Source organism: Bombina bombina, chromosome 12 (genome assembly GCF_027579735.1).
Source record: "Bombina bombina isolate aBomBom1 chromosome 12, aBomBom1.pri, whole genome shotgun sequence".
NCBI lineage: Eukaryota > Metazoa > Chordata > Amphibia > Anura > Bombinatoridae > Bombina > Bombina bombina.
The window spans coordinates 141,621,656-141,634,690 of NC_069510.1; the positions used below are offsets into that span (position 1 = coordinate 141,621,656).

A 13,035-nucleotide genomic window follows, 5' to 3' on the forward strand; every position below is an offset into this window, starting at 1 on the left:
CTTGGGAATCTATAGCAATGGGCTTCATTGTAGAGTTACCCACATCTTCTAACAACACCACAATAATGGTTGTAGTAGATCAATTAACAAAAATGGCACATTTTATACCAACACAAAAAAAACCAACAGCAGCACAAACCGCAGAATTATTCATTCAAAATGTAGTACGATTACATGGATTACCAAAATCTATAACAACCGACCGAGGAAGTCAATTTACATCAAACTTTTTGTAAAAGGTTAGAGATTCAACAAAGATTATCAACTGCATACCATCCTCAGTTGAATGGCCAAACGGAAAGAACTAATCAATGGCTCTAACAATTTATACGATCACACTGATCATTCCAACAACATTGTTGGACAGAACTTATACCATGTGCGGAATTTGCCTATAGTAACAGTAAAAACTCATCAACAAAATATTCTCCATTCTTCGCTAATTATGGGTACAATCCATCATTTCATCTTGACTCCACAATTCGATCCAACTCTCCAATGGTTGAGGATTATATAAATACAATTTCTCAAACCTTACAGTTCCTTAAAGGAAACATTCAGGAAGCAGATCAAAAACAACACTATTACTATGATTTAAGAAGACAAAGATCACCAGAATATAAAGTAGGAGATAGAGTTTTGCTGTCTACCAGATATTTAAAGTTAAAGACATCTTCTAAAAAACTTAATCCTACTTTTGTTGGACCCTATGAAATAGTCAAGATTATCAATCAAAATGCTATAACCTTGAATCTACCATCGACTATGCGAGTCCACCCTACATTTCATGTATCTCTACTGAAACCATATATAGCTTTAAGGAATCAAATAAATTGTCCGACAACTCCACTTATATTTGATGAACAAGAATATGAAGTTACAACAAAGTTAATGCAGCACCTGTTGTCACAATGCTAAGGTATTGTTATTATAAACTCACGCTAGTCCCACAAATATATAAGGTGCCTTGAAGTATCTCTCCCACCATTAATGAGATCCGTGTGGTCTATGATATAAACCTCCGGTGTGCACGCTACTGACAACAGCTGATTCTGGGGAGCCACCTCTAATATCCTGCTCCGGATCCTCTCACGAAGGTATCTGTGCGTTTAACAGTGTCCTGGAGGTCGAGCAGCCGTGTGGATCCCTACAGGGTGTCAGCGTCTGAGCGGCTGATCCGGGGAAGCGTGACGTCACAATGTAGAGCAGGTGAACCAGACAGAACCGGGGAGAGTCCACAGCTTCACGAAAAGATTTCAAAGTGTTGTAGCACCTTGTAGGGAGAATGTTCTACTGCCAAAATACCATCCGTGCCTTCACCATATCCAAAAGGTATCAATGAGAAAGAAAGAAAGCGTAGGCACCGGATGATTTTCCAAAATGCAAATGTCCTTTATTCAGGTGTTTAAAATGCAATACAACAACGGATGCTAGGAAAAGCATAAACCTCAGGGCTTAGGTGGAGAAGTGGTCACCCACGTACCCTAATGCTGACATGTTTCGGCAAAAGCCGTAATCATAGCTAAAGGGTAAGAATTATGCCTGCCTTTTAAAAGAACAGTTCACCTGTGATAGGTTAAAAACAAAATTGTTACGTGGTTGATACACACCTCCACCTATGGGTCAATTTGTATATTTACATTGCCCTGTTTGGAAATTAACTCCTTATAATCCACTAAAACACATGCAGGACAGCTTACTGATTTTAACCACAACCGTAGAGCCTACATAAAATTAGTGCAATACATATCTTATTATGCACTTCTTCATGTGAAAACATAACAAATTTAACATAAATCATATACATCTGCTTGCTTTAACAGCATTTTGTGCAATTGTACCATTACAATAATAGACAGCTCTATATATAGATAATCATTGCCTGTCAGTCATGTATTGAAAATTCTAGTACTAAATTAAAGGTAAGGATCGATAATATATGTAGGGAAAAGACTGAAAAAATAATAATAATAACATTTACATAAATAATAAGATCCTTCATAAAATGAACTTGATTACTGACTTAGTATAAGTGAACTTTTGTAACATTTATGATGATTATTTGTTATGTTGTTTATAGTTCACCCTCTGTAACTATATAACCATCATCCAATATAACATATTGTATTGTTCCTGTGTATATATAGATACACAGGCTAACACCAGAAATTAATAAGGTCATATTCTGAATTAAGCTCATTTGGCATTCTGGTGTGCAGCCTGTGTATCCAAAACACCTCCCTTTTAAGAAGCAAGGTGTCCCTATCACCTCCCCTGTTGTTTGTACCAACAACTTCAACAATTGTCCATGATAATGTCCTTGGATCTTTGTTGTGTTTAACCTTAAAATGGTTCACCAGGGGGGTGGTTAGTGTACCCCTTTTAATGTCATTTATATGTTCCCTTATCCTAGTCCTTACTTGTCTAGACGTTTGTCCTGTATACTGAATGTCACAGGAGTCACAGCTAAGAAGATATACTGCATATGTTGACCTACAATTAAAAAGCGCTCTATGTGCAAATGTCTCACCGGAGTAAGAACTTCTAAATATATTGCCCAGTTTGACATGACTACATGCTATGCAGTTTGTGAAGCTGCATTTATAGACTCCTTTGCAGCTAAGCCAAGAGGATGTATTGGTCTCACTCATTTTTAGTTGTGTAGGTGCCACATAGTTTCCTATAATTTTGCCTCTCTTGAAGGCGAATCTCAACTTCTGTGTTGCAATATGTGTTAGATCATCATCTGACCTTAAAAGGGACATATGTCTACGTATAATATTACATATTTGGTAATACTGCTTGCTAAACTGAGTCACAAATGTAAGTTGTTCAGATTTTGCATTACTTTCTATGGATTTATTTTTGAGTAGGTTGGCCCTCTCTATGGCCCTTACTTCATCCCGGGCCCTAATAATGTCCTGTTTAGGGTACCCCCTCTCAAGGAATTTTTCACATAGTTCCATCTCATGTTTGGAATGTTCACTGGTTTTGGTACAATTCCTTTTTATCCTAGTGAACTGACCTTTCAGTACCGCATTAAAAACCTGCTTAGGGTGACTGCTATGAGCGTGTAATAGGGTGTTCCTGGTTATGGGTTTTCTGTAGAGCTCTACCCTTATATAGTCAGTCCCCTCACCAAGGAGGGTGACATCCAAAAAATTAATTTTAGAATGCCCAAAATCATGGGTGAATTGTAGGCTTGCATTATTAACATTTAAGTGCCTTACTAGAATTTTCAATACATGACTGACAGGCAATGATTATCTATATATAGAGCTGTCTATTATTGTAATGGTACAATTGCACAAAATGCTGTTAAAGCAAGCAGATGTATATGATTTATGTTAAATTCGTTATGTTTTCACATGAAGAAGTGCATAATAAGATATGTATTGTACTAATTTTATGTAGGCTCTACGGTTGTGGTTAAAATCAGTAAGCTGTCCTGCATGTGTTTTAGTGGATTATAAGGAGTTAATTTCCAAACAGGGCAATGTAAATATACAAATTGACCCATAGGTGGAGGTGTGTATCAACCACGTAACAATTTTGTTTTTAACCTATCACAGGTGAACTGTTCTTTTAAAAGGCAGGCATAATTCTTACCCTTTAGCTATGATTACGGCTTTTGCCGAAACATGTCAGCATTAGGGTACGTGGGTGACCACTTCTCCACCTAAGCCCTGAGGTTTATGCTTTTCCTAGCATCCGTTGTTGTATTGCATTTTAAACACCTGAATAAAGGACATTTGCATTTTGGAAAATCATCGGGTGCCTACGCTTTCTTTCTTTCTCAAGAATATGAAGTATCTGACATACTCGATTCCAGAAGATACAGAGGTATGTTACAGTATGTAATCCATTGGAAGGGTTATTCTCATGAAGAAGATTTGTGGGAACCTGCAATCAACTTATTGGCAGATCAATTAGTGTCTCTCTTTCACAGACGTGTACCCCAACCGTCCTAAGCCATGAAACCCCTGAGGTGTTTCTTGACAGGGGGATTATGTCATGTACTGCCTCTTTAAGGATGGGTTGGCTAATTTAATCCTTTCCCCTTTAAATAGTAGGAGGATCCTTCTCACTTTGCTTGGAAGTTTGTTCATGCAGGAACTTTACCCTGAAGCAACAAGTGCCTGTCTCTTCGTTTTCAAGCCTTTTTTGACATCAGCTTTTTTTTCTAAAGGAAGTTATGTGGAAATTATTCTACTAACTTATTCCTCTTATTTTTATTTCAGAGGAATATTTGTCTAAGTTAATTTGTAACTATGCATTTATTTCTGTGCTGATCTCTTGTTTCTGTGCCATCCAATCAAGCAAGTGCAGTCTGACACACCTCCTTTTGCTGCAGCTCATACAGGTTTGATTTCCAGTGTTAAAGCACCTCAACTGCTGTGTGTGGATTTTCTCTGTATTCAGACACCTTCTCCTTGTTGCTGACATGCAATCTAGGATCAACTTATTTCCAGTGTTCTGACGTTTCTACTTTGTACTCCAGGTAAAATATTGCTACCATTTATTTAAACACTTACTTTGTTGTTCACTGGATCCTAAACACACATTCGGCTAGATTACGAGTTTGGCGTTAGAAGCTTTGCGGTGCTAACGAGCAGTTTATGCTCACTGCTCACTTACAGACCCGGCATTAACTGCAAAAAAAGTGATCATAGAGCAAAATTTTGCTCCACATCTCACCTCAATACCAGTGCTGCTTACGTTAGCGGTGAGCTGGCTGAACGTGCTCGTGCACAATTTCCCCCTAGGAATCAATGGGGGAGAGCCGGCTGAAAAAAAAAACCTAACACCTGCAAAAAAACAGTGTTTAGCTCATAACGCAGCCCCATTGATTCCTATGGGGAAAATACATTTATGTCTACACCTAACACCCTAACATGAACCCCGAGTCTAAACACCCTTAATCTTACACTTATTAACCCCTAATTTGCCGCCCCTGACATCGCTGACACCTACATTATATTATTAACCCCTAATCTGCCGCTCCGGACACCACCGCCACCTACATTACACTTATGAACCCCTAATCTGCTGCCCCCAACATCGCCGACACCTACATTATATTTATTAACCCCTAATCTGCCGCCCCCAATGTCGCCACAACCTACTTACACTTCTTAACCCCTAATCTGCTGCCCCAATGTCGCCGCCACTATATTACAGTTATTAACCCCTAAACCTAAATCTAACCCTAACACCCCCTAACTTAAATATAATTTAAATAAATCTAAATAAAAATAACTATCATTAACTAAATTATTCATATTTAAAACAAAATACCTATAAAATAAACCCTAAGATAGCTGCAATATTACTAATAGTCTGGAGGACCACTTCTGCCCGGTTGGATGAAGACGTCTCCAGGTAGGTCGATCTTCAGGGGGTTAGTGTTAAGTTTTTTTAAGGGGGATTGGGTGGGTTTTAGAGTAGGGTTGGTTGTGTGGGTGGTGGGTTTTAATGTTGGGGGTGGGATTTGTATTTTTTTTTTTCAGGTAAAATAGCTGATTACTTTGGGGCAATGCCCCGCAAAAGGCCCTTTTAAGGGCTATTTGTAATTTAGTGTAGGGTAGGGCTTTTTTATTTGGGGGGGGTATTTTGTTAGGGGGATTAGATTAGGTGTATTTAGTTTAAAAATCTTGTAATTTGTTATTATTTTCTGTAATTTAGTGTTGTTTTTTTGTGCTTTAGATAATTTTATTTAATTTAGGGAATTCATTTAATTATAGTGGTAGTGTTAGGTGTAATTGTAACTTAGGTTAGGTTTTATTTTACAGGTACTTTTGTCTTTATTTTAGCTAGGTAGTTATTAAATAGTTAATAACTATTTAATAACTATTCTACCTAGTTAAAATAAATACAAACTTGCCTGTAAATTAAAAATAAACCCTAAGCTAGCTACAATGTAACTATTAGTTATATTGTAGCTATCTTATGGTTTATTTTATAGGTAAGTATTTAGTTTTAAATAGGAATAATTTAGTTAATGATAATTATTTTATTTATATTTATTTAAATTATATTTAAGTTAGGGGGGGTTAGGGTTAGACTTAGATTTAGGGGTTAATAACTTTAATATAGTGGCGGCAATGTTGGGGGCGGCAGATTAGGGGTTAATAAATGTAGGTAGGTGTCGGCGATGTTAGGGACGGCAGATTAGAGGTTAATAAAATGTAACTAGTGTTTGCAAGGCGGGAGTGTGGCTGTTCAGGGGTTAATATATTCATTATAATGGCGACAATGTCCAGTTCGGCAGATTAGGGGTTCATTTTTTGTTAAAGTGTTTGCAATGTGGGGGGCCTCAGTTTATGGGTTAATAGGTAGTTTATGGGTGTTAGTGTTTACTTTTTAGCACTTTAGTTAAGAGTTTTATGCTACGGCGTTGTAGTGTAAAACTCTTAACTACTGACTTTAAAATGCGGTACCAGGCTTGACAGGTGAGGGTCTACCGCTCACTTTTTGGCAGACTCGTAATACCGGCGATATGCAAGTCCCATTGAAAAAAGAGGATACACAATTGACGTAAGTGGAATTGCGGTATTTCCGAGTCTGGCCAAAAAAGTGAGCGGTACACCTGTACCTGCAAGACTCGTAATACCAACGGGCGTTAAAAAGCAGCATTGGGACCGGCCAACGCTGCTTTTTAAGCCTAACACCAAACTCGTAATCTAGCCAATTATTTGTCACTTAAAACTGCCTTTTTCAAAACTGCTAATAATCTTGTAGTACTTATCCTATTTAACGTCCACTGTTGTTTTTTGACTCATTGCATTACTGGTTCATACATTTTTGGTTATAACCTAAATTTTCTTTGGTCATTTATTTTTTTCTGGCATATGCTAAAACAGAGTACTAAACAGATAAGGTCATAAAGGATTAACCTTATTAAATATAGCTTTGTAATTATTTACAAAAATAGGATTAATACAACCCAGCAATGTTATTAGGAATCCTAGTTTTTGTTACATATCTACAAATTATACCTAACTTGTTACTAAGTTACTACTGTATTTAAATATTCTTACTGCTCTACATAATAGATCTTCACAAGGAATCATAACAACAGGCCTCAACTCTATCTGAGAACCATTCTCTCTAAAGAATCAAATGCACATATTTATTCCTCGACCACCTCCAGTGGAGGCAAAGACAAAACTAAGGTACTGGTAAAGTGGGAGGGGTTTGGGAATAGATACTGTTTAATATCCCTTTAAGTAACTGTAATTATCACAGCCTTTAATATATATAATTTAAAGGGCCAGTAAACCTAGGAAATAATGTTATATAATCCTGCACATAGTGCATAATTATATAACATTAGCTTAGCTCCAGAATTAAAAAGGGAATAGTTAAAAAGATATCACACAAAGAAAACAGAACATCTCTTGGCTCTACTGAGCGGGTCTGTTTTCTTCTGCTAAGCGCATCACGGGCACGCTGTCTATTCACAGCGCGCCCGATCACGCTATTAAAATCAATGTAGTCGCTCCTGCTCTAGTCTGGTAGCGGGAGCGAGCTACATTGATTTTAATAGCGCAATCGGGCCAGCTGTGATTAGACAGTGTGCCCAGATGCGCTTAGCAGAAGAAAACAAACCCGCTCAGTAGAGCCAAGAGCGGTGTTCTGTTTTCTTTGCGTGATATCTTTTTAACTATTTACTTTTTAAATTTGGAGCTAAGCTAATGTTATATAATTATGCACTATGTGCAGGATTATATAACGTTATTTCCTAGGTTTACTGGCCCTTTAAGGCAGTAACAACAAAGTGCCACATTACATAGATATAATAGCAAAACAAAACTGAACCTTTGTGCAAACGTTGAAGAGGTTGTTCTTACAGTGTTTGCAAAATATAAGCTATAATAGATATTAGATAATGCTAACCTGCAAACTGAACCTTTTTAGAAAAGGAACAAAATAGGCTCATTCTGAACTTTTAGAGAATTTGCTGGAAATTATTAGTCCAGTACACCCTGGAGGAAATCCATGAGTTGTGGATGAACATGGTTTGGCAAACTAATATGATATTGTACACACAATTGTGATGACTGGCCACATGTGATAATACAAACCTACTGTTACCAATTTGCTGCCCTTAAAAATACTGAAAATCTTTATATTGTAAGACTAAGAAATCAGAAACCACACCACATTGTAGATGTGAAATGTTATGTGTGGACACAACAGTGTAATAAAAATGCAATACTGTAAAACCTAACTGAGGTTTGGGGTTTCTTGTAGAAAAGAAAAGAAAAATATTGCAGTGGGCTGCAGTACAAAGCAGTAATTATAGCATATATAACATATTGTACTTGCAAATGTCTTCCTATATTTTTTTTTATATGCTGCCATCGGGTCTACATTCAGTAGTGACCATTCCCTCAGAGGAAATGAGCGAGTTCATCTTTGACTGTAGATGTTACATTCAAGTGCCTTTTATGTGCATAATTGATAGTTCTGATTTTTAGCAAGATAGCAACTGATGTTCTCATAGAGAAAAATTTCCCTGGACTGTGGTTGTGCTGTAAATGGCACCTCAGGAATGCAGACCGGCATCTGTAATTGTCATGGTGCAATCATTCTGCATAACCTTTAAATCTTGTAAGAAGCTTGCCTAAACGGAAAAGAATAATGATTGTGGGTGATCTTATAACCTGTTACCTGCCTGCACTAGAAAACTGAATTAAAGGGACACAAAGGATTTTTTTTTTTTTAATATTCAGATGGAACATGCTATTTTAAATAACTTTCCATTGTATTTCTATTATCTAATTTATTTTGTTTTCTATGTATCTTTTGTTGAAAATAATACCTAGGAATGCTCAGAAGCTGTCTACACATACATGCCTCTTGTTATTGGCTTTAAGCTAGCTCCCAGTAGTAGAGAATAAAACAAATTAGATAAAAGAAGTAAATTTGATTATTCTTTTTATTTTTTTTAATCGTATGATCTAGCTGAATCACAAGAAAAAAATGACAGGGTTTCATGTCCCTTTAAGTTATTGGAAATGGGAAGCATAACAAAGATAAAATATGCCTCAGGAATTCTATGGCCATCACAGTAGCAGAGTATTATATCCTCAATGCATAATAATTTATTGTAACTTGGTTATCCTTTTATTTGCTAATGCAACCGATTCATTTATGTTCAATCCCAGAAAGGTGATTATATTGCCACATAACTCTTCTAGACATTAACCCTAATAGATGCTATTTATGTTTGTTGTTTTCTTCTTATTGTAATTAATATTCCTGTGCCGTACTTGCACAGGTTAATCCTCATTCACCGATCAGCAAGGTAGTTGTGAATAAGGTATGCAATATGCATGTACCACTAGTTAAAAGAGTTAAAGGAATAGTCTAATCAAAATTAAAGTTTCATGATTTAGATAGAGAAACAAATTTAAGCAACTTTCTAGTTTACTAATTGAATCAAGTTTGCTTTGTTCTCTTGGTATCTTTATTTTAATGTAATACACAGAGAGAAGCACACTCACAGGAATGAACAACTGGTTCAATACCATTGTTAGCCTGTTCTATGCAATTTACCACCTGGGTGCAACTTCTTTAAGCCCAGTAATGCTTTTCACAGAGTGGAACTCTCCTGTAGTATATCAGTCTGATCCCGCCTATTTACGGTCAGTCCAGCACCAAAATACCAGGCAATTCCTCTCTGAACAAGGAACACAGCAACTCCAGACGATGGTTTCGGCCTTCGTTGGGCTTTGTCAGTGAGGTGTAGCCCCTCTATATACAGTATATTTATGTGTGCGTATATAATTTATTTTAATGCAAGCTTAGGAGCTGGCCTGTTTTTGGTTCATAGCCTTGGTAGCGCTTGCTAATCAGAAAGTGCTAACCAGGTGCTTAACCAAAAATGGACCGGCTCCTATGCTTACATTCCTGCTTTTTCAATAATAGGAGCAAATTAGAAAGTTGCTTAAAATACAGTAGTATGCTCTATCTGAATCATAAAAGTTTAATTTTGACTAGACTATCCCTTTAACTTAATTGTTTGATGCTCACTTGTTTTAAGAGTTAAAGGGCATGAAACCCAAATGTTGAAACACTTGGAAGTGATGCAGCATAGCTGTAAAAAGCTGACTAGAAAATATCACCTGAACATCTCTATGTAAAAAAGAAAAAATGTCCTAAGCAAACCCCATTGTAAAGGACTTTAAAGGGACACTAAACCTACAGGCCCATTTATCAAAGGGCTTGCGGACCTGATCCGACACTGCGGATCAGGTCCGCAAGACCTCGCTAAATGCGGAGAGCAATACGCTCTCCGCATTTAACATTGCACCAGCAGCTCACAAGAGCTGCTGGTGCAACGCCGCCCCCTGCTGACTCGCGGCCAATCGGCCGCCAGCAGGGAGCTGTCAATCAACCCGATCGTATTCGATCGGGTTGATGTCCGGCGATTCCTGTCCGCCTGTTCAGAGCAGGCGGACAGGGTTATGGAGCAGCGGTCTTTAGACCGCTGCTTCATAACTTGTGTTTCTGGCGAGTCTGAAGACTCGCCAGAAACACGGCCCTTCAAGCTCCATACGGAGCTTGATAAATGGGCCTGCTAATGTTGTTATTTCATGGTTCAGATAGAGCAGGGCATTTTAAGCAACTTTCTAATTTACTCCTATTATCAATTTGTCTTAGTTTTCTTGATATCTTTATTTAAAAAGCAGGAATGTGATGCATAGGAGCCGGACCATTTTTGGTTGAGAACCTGGGTTATGCTTACTTATTGATGGGTAAATGTAAGCCTCCAATAAGCAAGCACTATCCATGGTGCTGAACCTAAAATGGGCTGGCTGCTAAGATTTACATTTCTGCTTTTAAAATAAAAATAGCAAGAGAACACAGAGAAATTAATAATAGGAGTAAATCAGAAAGTTGCTTAAAATTTCATGCTCTATCTGAATCATGAAAGAAAAAATTCCCTTAAAGCAGCAAATCAGTATGCCTGTCCCGGGACCGACAAGGGAAAGAGCCTCATGCACACTCATATTATTTCATTAATAAAAATATTTATTCAGTTTAAGGAAGTTTACTATGAAATCTCATGAGAGTTAAAGGGACACTGAACCCATTTTTTTTCGTAATTCAGATAGAACAATAAATTTTAGACAACTTTCTAATTTACTCCTATTATCAAATATTCTTCATTCTTTTGGTATCTTTATTTGAAATGCAAAAATGTAAGTTTAGATGCCGGACCATTTTTGGTGAACAACCTGGGTTGTTCTTGTTGATTGGTGGATAAATTCATCCACCAATAAAAAAAACATAATTTATGTAAGAACTTAGCTGATAAATTCATTTCTTTCATATTGGCAAGAGTCCATGAGCTAGTGACATATGGGATATACAATCCTACCAGGAGGGGCAAAGTTTCCCAAACCTCAAAATGCCTATAAATACACCCCTCACCACACCCACAATTCAGTTTAACAAATAGCCAAGCAGTGGGGTGATAAAGAAAGGAGTAGAAAGCATCAACAAAGGAAATTTGGAAATAATTGTGCTTTATACAAAAAATCATAACCACCATAAAAAGGGTGGGCCTCATGGACTCTTGCCAATATGAAAGAAATGAATTTATCAGGTAAGTTCTTACATAAATTATGTTTTCTTTCATGTAATTGGCAAGAGTCCATGAGCTAGTGACATATGGGATATCAATACCCAAGATGTGGAGTCTTCCACTCAAGAGTCACTAGAGAGGGAGGGAATAAAAATAAAAACAGCCATATACCGCTGAAAAAATTCGTCCACAACCCCCAAAAAAATAAGTTTATTTCCATTTGAAAGAAAAAAACTTAAATCAAAAGCAGAAGAATCAAACTGAAACAGCTGCCTGAAGAACTTTTCTACCAAAAACTGCTTCCGAAGAAGCAAATACATCAAAACGGTAGAATTTAGTAAATGTATGCAAAGAGGACCAAGTTGCTGCTTTGCAAATCTGATGAACTGAAGCTTCATTCTTAAAAGCCCACAAAGTGGAGACTGATCTAGTAGAATGAGCTGTAATTCTCTGAGGCGGGGCTTGACCCGACTCCAAATAAGCTTGATGAATCAAAAGCTTTAACCAAGAGGCCAAGGAAATAGCAGAGGCCTTCTGATCTTTCCTAGGAAAATATAACAAATAGACTAGAAGTCGTCCTGAAATCTTTAGAAGCTTCAACATAATATTTCAAAGCTCTCACCACATTCAAAGAATGTAAGGATCTTTCCAAAGGATTCTTAGGATTAGGACACAAGGAAGGGACAACAATTTCTCTACTAATGTTGTTAGAATTCACAACCTTAGGTAAAAATTGAAAAGAAGTCCGCAAAACCGCCTTATCCTGATGAAAAATCAGAAAAGGAAATTCACAAGAAAGAGCAGATAGCTCAGAAACTCTCCTAGCAGAAGAGATGGCCAAAAGGAACAACACTTTCCAAGAAAGTAGTTTAATGCCCAAAGAATGCATAGGCTCAAATGGAGGAGCCTGTAAAGCCTTCAGAACCAAATTAAGACTCCAAGGAGGAGAAATTGATTTAATGACAGGCTTAATACGAACTAAAGCCTGTACAAAACAGTGTATATCAGGAAGTATAACAATCTTTCTGTGAAATAAAACAGAAAGAGAGGAGATTTGTCCTCTCAAAGAACTTACAGACAAACCCTTATCCAAACCATCCTGAAGAAACTGTAAAATTCTAGGAATTCTAAAAGAATGGCAAGAAAATTTATGAGAAGAACACCATGAAATGTAAGTCTTCCAAACTCTATAATAAATATTTCTAGAGACAGATTTACGAGCTTGTAAAATAGTATTAATCACTGAGTCAGAGAAACCTCTAAGTGTTCAATTTCCATACTTTCAAATTTAATGATTTGAGATCCTGATGGAAAAACGGACCTTGAGATAGTAGGTCTGGCCATAACGGAAGTGGCCAAGGCGGGCAACTGGACATCTGAACCAGATCCGCATACCAAAACCTGTGTGGCCATACTGGCGCCACCAGCAACACAAA

The 13,035-nt window shown here is 37.2% G+C and overlaps 1 protein-coding gene and 1 long non-coding RNA gene across 2 annotated transcripts in view; one reads left to right on the forward strand and one right to left on the reverse strand.

The window, feature by feature from the left end:
• PAPPA (pappalysin 1) overlaps nt 1–13,035 on the reverse strand; it is a 1,503,354-nt gene that overhangs the window by 344,839 nt on the left and 1,145,480 nt on the right. The window lies entirely within an intron of this gene.
• Nucleotides 4,118–13,035, forward strand: part of LOC128642889 (uncharacterized) — a 167,102-nt gene continuing 158,184 nt past the window's right edge. The window contains exons 1-2 of the long non-coding RNA XR_008399726.1: nt 4,118–4,501; nt 7,056–7,175. This is a non-coding gene — a long non-coding RNA (uncharacterized LOC128642889). The remainder of the gene's footprint in view (nt 4,502–7,055; nt 7,176–13,035) is intronic.